Genomic DNA, 13,198 nt, shown 5'->3' on the forward strand with positions numbered 1-13,198 from the left:
TGTGTGTGTGTGTATGTGTGTGTGTTTGAAACACCTTTAACAGCGTTTCGTAAATCTCCTGACCATCTTTACAAGGTAGAACATGGAGAGGTATTTATTTCTATGATTTTATTGTAGATGGAAAAACTGGGGCCTTGGCTCTCCCATCCTCCTATTTCTGATGCTGTTGGTGTAGACTTTGAATAGAGTCCTTTATTTTATATGTGAACATTTTAGTTGGTTTTAATTATAAAGAAAACTCCTTCAGGAGAGGGGCCATGGGGCATTTGGATAACTTTCTGTAGAGAGATTTTATCTTGTTTTGTTACCCTAGAATGCATTGTTTTTGATCCAAGATTCCCCCTCCTCACACATGGTTAATATTTAAGAAGCACGTGTTAAACAGAATTGTCATACTAGAACTTTCCCCATCTCTTAGGTCAGAGCAAAAGTAGACTATGCACAAATTACATCTGATGAAGCAGCTATAAGTTCAAGTACCCCGAGAGAAGGGAAAATTTCAGACAATGCAATACTACAGTAGTAATATGATAGAAGTACAAATGCATGGGTAGCTAAACAGGACTTCCCTCCATAAATCAGCTCTCACCTGGGTCCAAAGATGAATTTCTCAAAGGGATTTGCAAAACTAGATCCAGCTCTTGTTGTCTTAGGGAGGCTGTATGGCAGAGAACTGCTAGATTGAAAGAATTGGTTCATTTTCCAGCTGCAGTGTTGAGCAGGAGTGATAATTGATCGGCTAGACACTGCTGGAGAACCAGAAGAAAAGATCTGAAGTCCTCTACGTGGATATGAGCTCTATTGAGGAATCAACTTCTTTTTGCTTTGGCTTTTCTTGCACAAGAAATCTCACTCAAGGATTGACTGCATGTTTTGCAGGGTCTTGGTTTTGTTAGAGACTGGGTCATGTTTTCTCAAGTCAATGATTTCCCTAAGAACTGATGGTCTTCTTAGAACTGCTGAAGTTCCTGAGGCATCTTGTTAGAGACTAAATCAAGTGAATAAGCCCACTCCCTAGGGCCTGTCTGATTCCAAGCCAACACAGGCTTTATCTCTTGCCATAAAAATTCATTTGCAGCACTTATCAGTCCTCCTGTAAACTATTAACTTAGGCAAGCACACATCAGTGTCAGCTGCCCTTTTCTTTCACTGCTGAGACAACCTGCAAAACTTGGCGTATACCAATTCTGGTGAAAATTCTACCTTTTTTTCCTTGTCCAGCTAGTTATTCCTTCCTCCCTTTCACCTACTTCCTTGTTCCAAAGCAATGTTTGGTATGCTTGTATCACTCTCGTTGTGGATTCTCAAGGTGGCACCAGGAAAGTGAGTGACTGAACTTCTACCTCTATTTTGTGCAGCTTCCCTGAGTCACAAAGGAGGGATCCGAGTTTTTAGCCATTCTTGGGAGATTGAAGGTTCTTTAGCAATCTACTTTGTTGTCAAAACAAAAGTAGAAAAGGTTTCCAATAAGTGGATTTCTACTCATTCCCACCTACTGCCTTTCCTTTGTGGAGTACTTACAGGGATTTACTTTTCATTCCATTGTTACCGCAACTCTAGGAAGTATATATTATTAGCTTCATTTTTCAGAGATGGAGAGACTCAGTCAAAACAGTGAAGTGACATACCATGGCCACGTGGTTGATAAGCAGCCAGGCCAGGGTGTGGACCCTGATCTAGTGACAGATACCATGTCTAGTGCTCTTTCTTCTACCCCATGGCTACCTTCCCAGTTCCATGGAGGGAATCAAAGCCTGGAAGAATAAATTACAACAACAGTAGTGAAATTAATAAGTGACTTTTAGCTTTTGCTATGTGCTTGATAACATACCAATAACTATATGCATTATTCCTTCTACTCTTCATAATTTTTGAGGGCTGTCATTATCATCCCTATTTAAAGAAGAAACTGGGTTTCAGAGAGCCTAAGTGACTTGCTCACAGGTTGGTAGAGAGACTGACTCCATCTCCAGACCTGGGTGTTGAGTCATGGAATTGTGCCATACCACTAAGTAGGAGAAAAGCAGGGCCTTGTGAACAGAATCCTGAGCAAGAAGGATAAACTATCTGAGTTTCAATTCTTACCCTGCTTCTATTCATCTGTGAGATCTTGGGCAAATCCGTTAACCCTTTGTTTGAACTGTTGACTTATTATTATAAAATGGGGCTGGGACTATTCAGCGTGATAATTCACAGAGGATGATCCAGTCAGGCCAGATATGCTTAGGGTCTCTCTAAGATGGAGAGCAGCGTACAAAGGCAAGGTACTTAGTGTAGGAACTACAACTACAACCTTTATGTCATGAATCCTCAAAGCAGTGCCCAGAATCTCTGGCCTCTTCCCTTGGTGCCATTCTCCCTCCACAGCTGCCAGACCAACTTGGTTAGGAACAGATTTGTTCTTAAAGATTGTACCTCCCTTTCCTTACAATATAAAAATTCATTATGTGAAATTGAGAAGTCCTTTACAAGGAGTATATTTCTGAGCACCCTCTCACTGGCTGCTGGGTAAAGCAATTGTTAGTCAATAAACAAGATTAGTCATTGCCCTGAGGTTGTTGATATTCTGAGAAAGACTTCTTTCATCCTAGAGTAAATAGAACTTTCAGAGGGAAGGTCCTGGGCAGCTTGTGGCCCTGACAGAATTGATTTGTTCTTGTGTCAAAGGTCATTACTGTCATGAGAGCTGTCATTTACCAACCGCCTCCTATGGGACTGATGCATTAGATATATATATTATTTCTAACCCTCATGGTAACCCTCTGAAGTAGTTTTAGTTCCACTTTACAAAGGAAGAAATTGAGGGTCTGGGAGAACTGCCCAGGATCTCAGAGCTAGTAAGTTTCACACTGGTCTTCCTGCCGTGTCATCCATTCTCTGTCACCTAAATAACCAGCCAGTTTCAAAGTACCATTCCTCCTCCTTTTCTGTCAGTCATCAGAACCACTCAAAGCATGTAGGACCTTGCTGGCAGGAAAGAAATCCTGCATTTTCTAAAGCTCACACCCACCCTTTGGGCAGGGTCAAGGCTATGACCAACTGATGACAATTTATCCAAGCCTTTGTTTCTTTTATATTCATTCAGTCCTGGGTTCTGTTTAGTTGTGATAATAAATACAATAGTTTTGGAAATTTTGATGCCTTGGAATACACCTTTGGAATTTATGGGTATAAGGAAGCTACAAAATGTAGTGGAAATTGAAATATACAAAATAATTTTCCATCTCATCTACAGGTCTACAACTGCATTTTTGGAATAACAAGATAGATTATGTAGTCACTGCATTGCTCATGTACTCACCAGATTTTATTTAGAGAACTATAAAGGACAACGTGTAAAGGGGTAGAATATATTGCTATTTTTCAAATTTTGAAGGAAAATCTTTTAGAAAACTTTTGTTAGCTTCCCTAAACTTCACCCCCTGAAAGTAAATTTTTAGCTATAAAAATGATACCTTGAGAACCTTTCCATCATAACCTTAATCACAGGAGATGAGTGGAAATTATTATTCCTAGCCTTATAGGACCCCAAAGTAGATCACAGCTCTTCCTTTCAGAAAATAGTTTTCCAACCAGATACGTTGTCTATCTCACAGTCAAAACCTCTTTCACATTTGAGCTATCTTAAACTGAAAATGTCCGTAAATTACACAGCCAGGCTCAGGAGGAGAAAAGAAAAAAAGATAGGCATTTAATTCTGTCTCTGTGTTGATCTTGCATTTCTCCTATAGCATTTCTTTACACTTAAGAAAAGCCTGTTGATGTGCAAACTCTATGAGCCCCTGTAACTTTTTGGTCAGTTCGGGGGGCTTAAAGCCATATGTCTATGTGTTTTCCCTTATTTTTCCTGCTTCTGAGGAAAAGCAACTCTGCGTCAGCTCTGGAGCTTCCTGCCAAGGGAGCCTGCTTTCTTAATGACCAGCTCTGAAGAACCAGAAATCCAGCCAGAGGACACATAATCAGCTCGTTTCATCTTTGCTATTGTTATTGTGGTGGTGGTTGTTATTTAGGAGCAAAGACCTCAGCGGGGACAGATCAGCTGGCTGCAGGGAAGGTTTCAGGCTTCTTGTCATAGCAGATCAAGGGGCCAGAAGGTGACCTGTAGAGAGTGTCTGCAGTTCACTGAGGACACCACCCTCAGAGCTGATAGAAACACAGTCCAAGTGACTGATTTTAGAACCCAAACCAGGTAGATATTACATACTTTCTCATGTTAAAGAAAGGTAAGGGATGAAAGAGAGAACAGAAACTGAAGGGTGGAATTTAGTTATAAAAATAAAGCAGGAAACAACCGAACAAAAAATACTCTTTCAGCCGCTCAAATATTTTCCTGTTTAGAAAACTGGTGTCTCTGACTTAACCACAAATAACAAAAAATAAAATAAGATGAAATGGCCTGTTTTTAGAGTCAAGAATTCAGGCTCTTCTCTTTGAGAAAAGAGAGAGGCAAAGAAGAAGTTGAAAATGCTGATGACCTTGTGATGAAAGAGAGATGTCTGTAAGCATCCCCGCCAAAACACACTTTTGTCCAATGCCAAGGAAACCCATTGAAAGTGATCAGCTTTGAAATTTCACTAGGGACTAGACAGATGTTCCAGAGTCCAGACATGATATAATAAAGTGTTCTATTTGTTTACTTTGGCAGGTGTAGGAGGAGGTTACTAAGCAACACTGATAGGACTGGAGCCAGCACCATTTGAAAGAAAAAGGGAATCCTTCTCTGGGACAAGGTTTTTCTCAACCTTCCTATTCTCAGAGGGGCCCTGAGATATCTACAGGAAGAGATAAAATTTGTCAGCATCGTTGGTAAATCCCTGAAATTTAGGGAGCTGGGCTCCCTAAAATACTGCTCCGTCATTGGGGGATCCAAAGGGAGGCTGGAAGATGGTGTAAGAGGGATTAAAGGGCTGGCTAGAGAAATGGCTCTCTCATGCAACACCCCAGACTTCTCCACCATCCTCAGGGCAGGTATCAGAGGCTGGTTTTCCCTCTTATCCAGTTGGACGTTGCTCCTTCAACTTGCCAATCTCAGTCCTCATGCCACTGAATGCCCAAGGAGGGCGCTGCAGGGCCAAGGTGGCAAACCCACGTGATAAAGGAACCCTGACCATGGCCTCATGGGAACTTTGCTCCAGTCCACAAAATGACTAAGGATGCATACTCTGAGCAGCGCTCAGTGGTGACAGAGGTTTCTCCAGCAGAGTAGGTCTCAGCCATAGGCGGTGCTCTCTTGGGGATGGTGCCAGTTTAGTTGGCTGATTTATCATCCGTCTCCACTCCACTTATGCTTTGTAGGTCCTCCTGAGCTCAAAGACTAACTGGGCATGATGAGGGACTGGCCGTTGTGGTCACAAGTGATAGACCATAGAAGTTGAGCTGATGAGTGGTGACATGTGAGCAAACTCAGCAAGAGTGACACTCAACATTGGGTTGAGCCTTAGTCATTCACCTGAGCCCTAATGGAACCAACCGGTCACTCCCAGAACTAAGCAGTGGGGGAATCCTCCCGGGGAAGTCCTGCAGTTGGATAGACCTGGGGAAGCAACCAGAAGGGGAGGGGTTGGCCCTCTGGCTGATTAATGTTCAAAGACAGAAAAAAGAAAAAGAAAAAAAAATGACTGTAGCTGCAAACACTTCCAATGAGCCTGCAAATCCTTCCAGGTCCGATAGCAAAGCACCCTCTTCCTTTCCTACTTGTCTTTATATTTCTACTCATGGCTGAAGTTCTTGGCAAATTGACATACCTTAGATCACAAAAAATGTTAGGGTCAAAGGAAAGTAGTTCCCAGGGACCTGGATGTCCCACCACTGAGACCCATTCCCTTGGGGGAGGTCTGGATTGGCCTTTTCTTCGTTTATTTGCAGCCACACTGAGTGACCTGCCAGTGGCTTTGGCCCACTTCCCCAGGCTCCCAGGCAAGAGTTCTGAGCCTGTCTTCTCTGTAGCAACCTTCATGTGGTAGCCTGGGAAACTGAGGAAGATTACTTCAGCAGAAACAATTCTCTGAGGAGGCATGCCTTATTAATATGCCCTTTTGTTCTGCTTTTGCTCGCGGATGTCTCAGCCTACCCTCTGTCTATACGGTAGTCCCCCTTTATCCTTAGCCACAGGGGATGTGTTTCAAGACCCCCACTGGCTGTATGAAACAGCAGATAACACAGAACCCTACTGGTACTATGTTTTGTTTTGTTTTGTTTTGTCTTGTTTTGTTTTTTATATACATACACACCTATGATGAAGTTTAACTTATAAATTAGGCACAAAAATAGATGAACAACAATAATGTTTATTATACAAACGCACTGTAATAAAAGTTACATGAATGTGGCCCCTCTCTCTCTGTCTCTCTGTTACTCTCAAAATATCTTGTTATACTGTACTCACCCTTCTTCTTTGTGATGATGTGAGATGATAAAATGCCTACGTGATGAAATGAAGTGAGGTGAATGACGTGGGTATTGTGACACAGCGTTGCGCTACTTTTGACCTCTCACCGTACATCAAAAGGAGGGTCATTTGCTTCAGGCGATCCTGGATCATTGAGCCATGATGATGCCAATGGTTGGGGATTCTCAATAGCTGAACTCTTTATTTCTGAAATTTTCCATTTATTATTTTGGAACCCTGGTTGACCGTGGGTAACTGAAACCATGGAAAGCGAACCTGAGAATAAGGGGGGATTTACTGTATTCACTTTCCTTCTAACCCCCTTTCAGATAGTATTTCTCTCTCCTTTACCTTTAGGCAAAATGGGCCAAGGCCAAATGAGTTTCACATTTCAGAGTATGATTTTGAAAGAACCTCCAACTAGGGCCGTCATCAACAACCTCCTCAAAGGAATATGAAGACTTCTCCAAAATGCCAATGCAATAGCTTTTTTGGTGGCCAGAATCATGAACAGTCAGAACACAATGGGCACTGCACTCAGAAGCAGAACCCATTTGGCTTCTTTCCTTTCCTGTTTCTTTTCCTCGAGGATACTGGGAATTGCTACTTATGTCACACAACGCTCTCATGTCTCCTTTAGAAAACTTGAAGCCATTCTCCCCTGCGTGTGACAGTTTACTATGCTTTGGACATCCTCTTGTGCTGGGGGAGGAAGTAGAAGAGAAAGTTATGCCTTTCACGCTGCTGCTTCCACACCCAGACATAATCCTCAACCCAACCAAAGGAGGAGGTGCTGTGACATCCAAGCACAGGCAGTTTGAAGGAGATTATTCTGCAGCTGCAACTCAAATGCCATATGGCCATTTATTTACCACACATTACTGAGTACCTACTACGTGCCAGGGTTTTAGAGCCACAAAGTGGGTGATACTGCTACTGCAAAGCCTGGGGAGTTGAGAGTCTAGGGCAAGACCCTCATGGTCAGTGAGGGTTCTGTGCTCTGGGCAGATGTCCCTGGTTCCCAGCTCATCCCCACTGTGGAGGCGTGCTCCCCTAACTGGCTTCTCCTGGTGGGAGGAGAGGTAAGTTATGAGGAGCAAGGGTTCAAGGAGGTGCTTCTCCTTGGGGGAGTCAGGCTAGAGAGAATTCCTTTGAGTCTTAATTGGCCTTAAACATTCACAAATGTGCTTGCTCTCCTAAGCTTCCTTTCCCTATGTGTGTTCAGTTTCTGAGCAGGCAGACAGCATGTGAATGAGGACCTTGAGGAAAGTAGCACTATTTTTCAGTCCCTTTGCTTTTCCTCAATTTAATTTCCTCTCTTCACTTTTTTTCCTTTTATCCTTCCACACCTTTGTCACTTCCCAGAAAGCTTAGTGGCTCCTCCTTGCCGACAGAATTGAGCTCAAACATCTCAGCCTGGCCTTCCATTGCATGCAGGCTCAGCCCAGGACTGTTGAATATGGTGTCAGAATGAATCCGTCTCTTGGCCTTTTTCAGTGCCTATTATTCGCAGGAGTTGATAGACTGCTTTTTCTGGAAACTTGAGAATTAGTGTTTTCCTTCAGAATCAACTTTTCCTTTTTGCTTAAAGCCTGTTAAAGACTAAAGGCTTCTCCCCTACACCCCACCCTCAACCAAACCTAATAGACAAGCATGAGCAAATATGTGAGCAAGCCTCCCCCAATCCCAAGCTCTGACCCTTGGAACGAGCTGAAACAGTGTGCCCTCATGTTTTGCAGCAAGAGATTGTCTTGCCTGCTCTAGCCCCATAACTGAACAATGATAGCAAGTCTCCCTGCTTTATATACAGATAAATTATTAACAGTGGGTTGTACTTTTCCCAGGTTGTAAAAAGATGACTGGTTAGAGTCCCAACATTCTCCTGGTCAGTGTAGAAATGTAGAGGAAGATGTGATCTCAGGCCATGTGCCTCTAAGATTCATAACAAAGATGTGGCAGGTGCCAGCCAGCAGTATGAGTGGGACGACAGACAGCAGGAAGACCACAGGTGAGGGACTTTGGTGACTTTCACTTTTCTTCATCAGCTTTGATTCCTTCCTTTCACCTTTCTCTTCTGGATCTGGGAATGGGTAGGGAGTGGGGAGTATGATTAAGCTATATCAATGGTTGCACAAAGGTCTTATGGAGAGGTCTGTGTTTTAATAAGAGACAGGCAAGGAGATGGCGTGTTAACATAAAGACCAACAGGAAGGCCCACACTCGACCCTGGGTGTTCCAGGGAGAAAGCGTGGACCTAGCATGGAGTTAAGATCAAAAGGCCAGTGTGATAAGACAGCAGCATGGTCCCATGAAAGACCAGTCACTGTGGGAACAGGGATGCTGGAGTCAAGGATGTATTGTGTTGGTGTGAAGTTGGGAACATCTCCACATCTCACTGGAAGGCAGAAAGGCAAAGGGAGGCCAGCCAGACGCCTGTGAAGATCCACTGGAGCCCATGCTCCAGGAAAGGGTGGAGTCTGAGGGATGAAGGCTGAGGTTTTTGTTTGTTTGTTTTAATTTTAACAGACTTCATTTTTCAGAGCATTCTTAGGTTTACAGAGAAATTGCACAGAGAGTTCCCATGTCTCCCCACTCCTCTCCACAGATTCCTCTATATAATATTATCATCTCGCATGAGTGTGGTTCATTTATTACAATGATGAAGCAATATGGGTACATTAGTATTTACTTGAGTCCATAGTTTACATATAGTTCACTCTTTGTGTTGTAACATCCAGTGAGTTTTGACAATGCAAAATGTCATGTAGCCACCATTACAGTATCATACAGAATAGTTTCACTGCCTTAAAACTGCCCTGTGTTTCACTTAGTCATCCCTCATGCATTTCCTCAAAACCCCTGCCAACCTCTCATCTTTTCACTGTCTCTATACTTTTGCCTTTTCCACAATATCATATAATTGGAATTATACACTGTGTAGCCTTTTCAAATTGGCTTCTTTCACTTAGTTACCTGCTGGTAAGTTTCCTCCATATTTTTTCATAGCTTTATAGTTCATTTCTTTTTAGCACTGACTCATACCCCATTGTATGGACATATCACAGTTTGTTAATCCATTTGGGCAGATTTCTCAGTGAGATAAAATGCAGAAACAATAGAAAGGATAGATGAAGAGAAAGCAGCAAGGGCCATAAGAGGTGACAGAAGCAAGAAAGAGGAAGGTTTGGATAAGTGGGAAAACAAAGGTCGGTACAGAGGCCTGAATTGGCCTAAGGAGGGCTCTTGAGAGCAATGCCCAGTGGGAGAGGCCAGCTCGTCACCTATTTCCCCCAGGTCTTCCCTACTCTGATAGAAACTTCATTAGGGCAGCAATATGTCATTGTCACCCTGAGAGTCCAACACATTACAGTTATCTAATAAATATTTGTTGAGCCAGCTAAACCTCCAAACCTTTTCTAAAGAGCAAGTTCACCCAGATTCCAGATCTGAAGCACCTGAGGTGGCCAGGCATCTCAGGCAGGTCCCAGCTGCTTGCTGGGCTGAGACCCTCCATGCCACAGGGAGGGTAAAAGCTTGCATGATATGCTCACCTCCTCAACCAAGAAGGCATATGTCTTGCTGTCATCTGCACCTTGCCTTGTGACATATTATGTGGACAGAACCAGAGACAACTTTTAGGGAAGCAGGAAAACTAGGGGGGAGTCCAATCAACCAATATACCAGGTAAAAAGGCATTTTCACCACAGGCTAGAAGCTGGTTATCCATGCACTCCTTCAACCTAATGCCAAGGCACCAGAATTACCCACACAACTTCTGCAGAACAGGGAGAGCCAGCAGGGTGACCTGGGTGTTAAGAAACAGCTATGAGAGGAAGATGAGCTGTGCCTACCACATGCTCACAGTGGCTTGTCGCTGTGCCACAACAGTGACAGTCCACTTGTGGGAGCTGTTGGAGCCCAGCAAACAATCTGGGTGGAAGGGGGATCGCTCTTCAGACGAGCTGGTAAGTCAGCTCAAAAACTACAGCATCAAAGAAATTCACCAGTTAGAATAGTTAGAATTCACTGGCTGGATGGTCCTCCTCCAGGCAAAAGAGCTGATTGCTCAGATCTGCACCTTGAGCAATGTCACTGCTTAAAATCAGGTTCTCTCCAAGGCATGACACTGGCATTCCTTTACCCACATCACTTTCTCTCGGTACAATGAGCCCAGTAAGTCGATGGGGGTATTTTGCTTGAGATCTGTTCCCATCCCACCCATGCTTGTGCTGACATGATTTACACAATCAGCATGAGGGTAGAGAGATCTTGAGACCTTCTTATCTCAGAGAAAGAATGTGGAGGCTGCTTGGCCCAAGGCTGATTTGAACAGTGAGGCCCCCCAGAGACACCCATTTCACTCCTTGTCCTGACTGTTACATAACTCGGGAGTCAAGGGCCACTGTGGACAGTTCATTAAACAGAGAGGGTGTGTGTGGGGGGGGCATTGGGTGGGGCAAGGAAGAGCTGCCTTCCCACCTTGAAACCCCCTGAAGGGCAATCCGTGAAGGACACATCTGTGGATAGAATGGCCCAGTGTTGATTCTGAGTATTCCCAAGGTGCCAGCCTCAGAGTTCCTTAAACCACAGGGGCACAAAAGTAGCCCAAACACCTCCATGTCACCAGAAATGCAAACAAGGGAGAGTTAGGCTGAAATCACAGCATAGAATCAGCCTTGGGGACAGCTGGCCTCTCCTAACACATCAGCCCATGGCCGCTTTTGCTGTGCCTGGCCAGTGTCGGGGGCATTTCTTACACCTATGGGTACCCAGAGAACTACCCCTAAGCTTTCTATACCCAAAAGTTTCCATGAGAGCATGTCTGTGTCTCACCACAACGTTTTCTTTGGGCATCTGCTATCTGGGGCTCACTAGCTCAATTTTCACCTTATCTTGCTTATTTGCATTTGCCTTCATGTGGGGACTTCATGCAGGGCAAAGGCCAACATGTGGTAATAGTAGAGAGAAAAAGAAGACAGTGCTACGACAAATCCTTTCCCTCTTGCTTCTCCCATTCACAGTTTTTCTCCCTAGCTTTCCAGAACACTCCCTAGACCTACCTCCTTCTATTTGAGTCTACACCCTTTCTTCCCCCGCCCCACCCTATGTGTCTCAGTCACAGACATTGGAGCATCTTTAACCATCCACTTATAACAAAGGCAAAACCTCGGCAAGGAAACCAGGAGGTGGGAGAGAGAGGAGGCCACACAGCTGAGAATGGTAGGCACAGGTTGGCACTAGCTCTTTCACAAGGAGTCTTGAGTTTCCAGGGACACTCACGACAGAGCCCAGAGCCATGCCGTCACTATTCATAATATTAAACTATGGGTCATTTATTTATTCATGTGTTCTCTCAACAAATGTTGATTGAACACCAATTAGAGGGTAGGCTATAACAACACTTAAATAGGTGACATGTAGTCCTTGTCCCCAAGAAGCTTGTGGGTGACACGGACACATGGACCCATAATGGTGAAAACAAACATGATGAAGTATTTGGTTCTGAAAGACACTAGGGCAGTGGGTCTACATGAGAAGGCCTGGAATCCAAATGGGCTGGGCTGGGAAGAATTTGTAAAGACTTGATGCCAGAATGAGTCTTGAAGGTGAAGTTGGGAGGAAGATACTAGATAGCATGTTCCAAACAGAAGGAGCAAATATAGAGCTAAGGCACTGAGAAGAAGGGGCAGTAATTGGGAAACGAGGGTATAACATGGCCAGAACCCTGACTGTTCAGCCTGGGGAGAGGTGAGACCTGAGATAGGAAGGCAGAACCAACTCAGGATGGACTTTGAGGCCAGTGAGAAGGCTGAGACAATTTGTTCCAGAATCTGTCTTCTTATCTACAGAATTGAAAAAGAATTCTGTTTTGTCTAAACAGTTGAATGCTTTTGGTTTGAAACAAAGCTTAATTTGGGCATCGTCCTGTAGTAAAGAGAAAGGAATAAATGAAATCCTTAGTGGTCCACGATCTTTCCCTAGTGAGGCCATAGTCTAGCCCGTCTTATTCTGCCACCCTGTGCTAGAACAATTATCTCTCTGCTTATAATCAAAGAGGAGACATCCTTCCCACAGAGGCTATGAAGATGTGCCAGGCAGCTGGGTCCCTGAACCTAGGGATGGGCAAATACCTGTAGTATTACTGTAGTTAAGAAGACAGATTCTGGAACAAACTGCCTGCCATTTGTTAGCATGCGGCATCAGTCACCATCTTCTGTCTTCCTGAGGAACCCACAGAAGCAAGCTTTCCACGGCCAGTGGCTCTCCCACATGGGCCTTGGAAATAAAGCTTACTAAGGCATGTCCTAGATGAGTTGTCCCTGTGTTCCCGGGGGAGCAGCTGACGTGAATAAAAGTGTTTGCTCATCTCTGTTCACTTTGAATCAGCCCTTTAAAAAAATAAATAAGGTGTGTTGACCTTTGGTGTGGGTGGCTAAACAAAGCAGGTGGCCCCAAATGAATTCCAGGTCAAGGAGAATAAGAGAAACTATCAGAGGGCAAGCTGCTGAAATTAACCAGAGCTGGGTCTGGAAGGCCCTGTGGCCTCTTTGTTGAGCTTTCTGCGTCCTGCAAGGTTCTGCTTCTTAGCAAACTCCTCTATAGCTCTCAGGGGCTGCCCGGAGGGAGGGGATGAAGGAGACAGCATGTGCCTGGGAGAGGGGATAACTGACACCATAGGCCAAAGTCAAGCTGAGCTGCTAAGGAAAAAATGATTAGGGATATATAGTTTCCGTTGAGGAAGGTATCAGAAAGATGGTTGTCCACAGAGTGGTTTGGAGGGGATGGACTTACTATAACAACCTTTAACCC

General features: G+C 44.2%; 1 protein-coding gene across 6 annotated transcripts in view; it reads left to right on the plus strand.

Annotated features, from left to right (window-relative positions):
- PRLR (prolactin receptor) overlaps window positions 1-13,198 on the plus strand; it is a 151,051-nt gene that overhangs the window by 34,904 nt on the left and 102,949 nt on the right. For 2 of the 6 annotated variants that reach the window (XM_019737294.2, XM_019737297.2), the window contains exon 1: window positions 8,275-8,396. The exons of the other annotated variants lie outside the window; for them this stretch is intronic. The gene's annotated coding sequence lies outside the window, so the exon portion shown is untranslated. Of the gene's footprint in view, window positions 1-8,274; window positions 8,397-13,198 lie in introns of those variants that run through there. 6 annotated transcript variants of the gene reach the window in all.

The sequence above is a fragment of the Rhinolophus sinicus genome, linkage group LG03 (genome assembly GCF_036562045.2).
Source record: "Rhinolophus sinicus isolate RSC01 linkage group LG03, ASM3656204v1, whole genome shotgun sequence".
In the NCBI taxonomy this organism is placed as follows: Eukaryota; Metazoa; Chordata; class Mammalia; order Chiroptera; family Rhinolophidae; genus Rhinolophus; species Rhinolophus sinicus.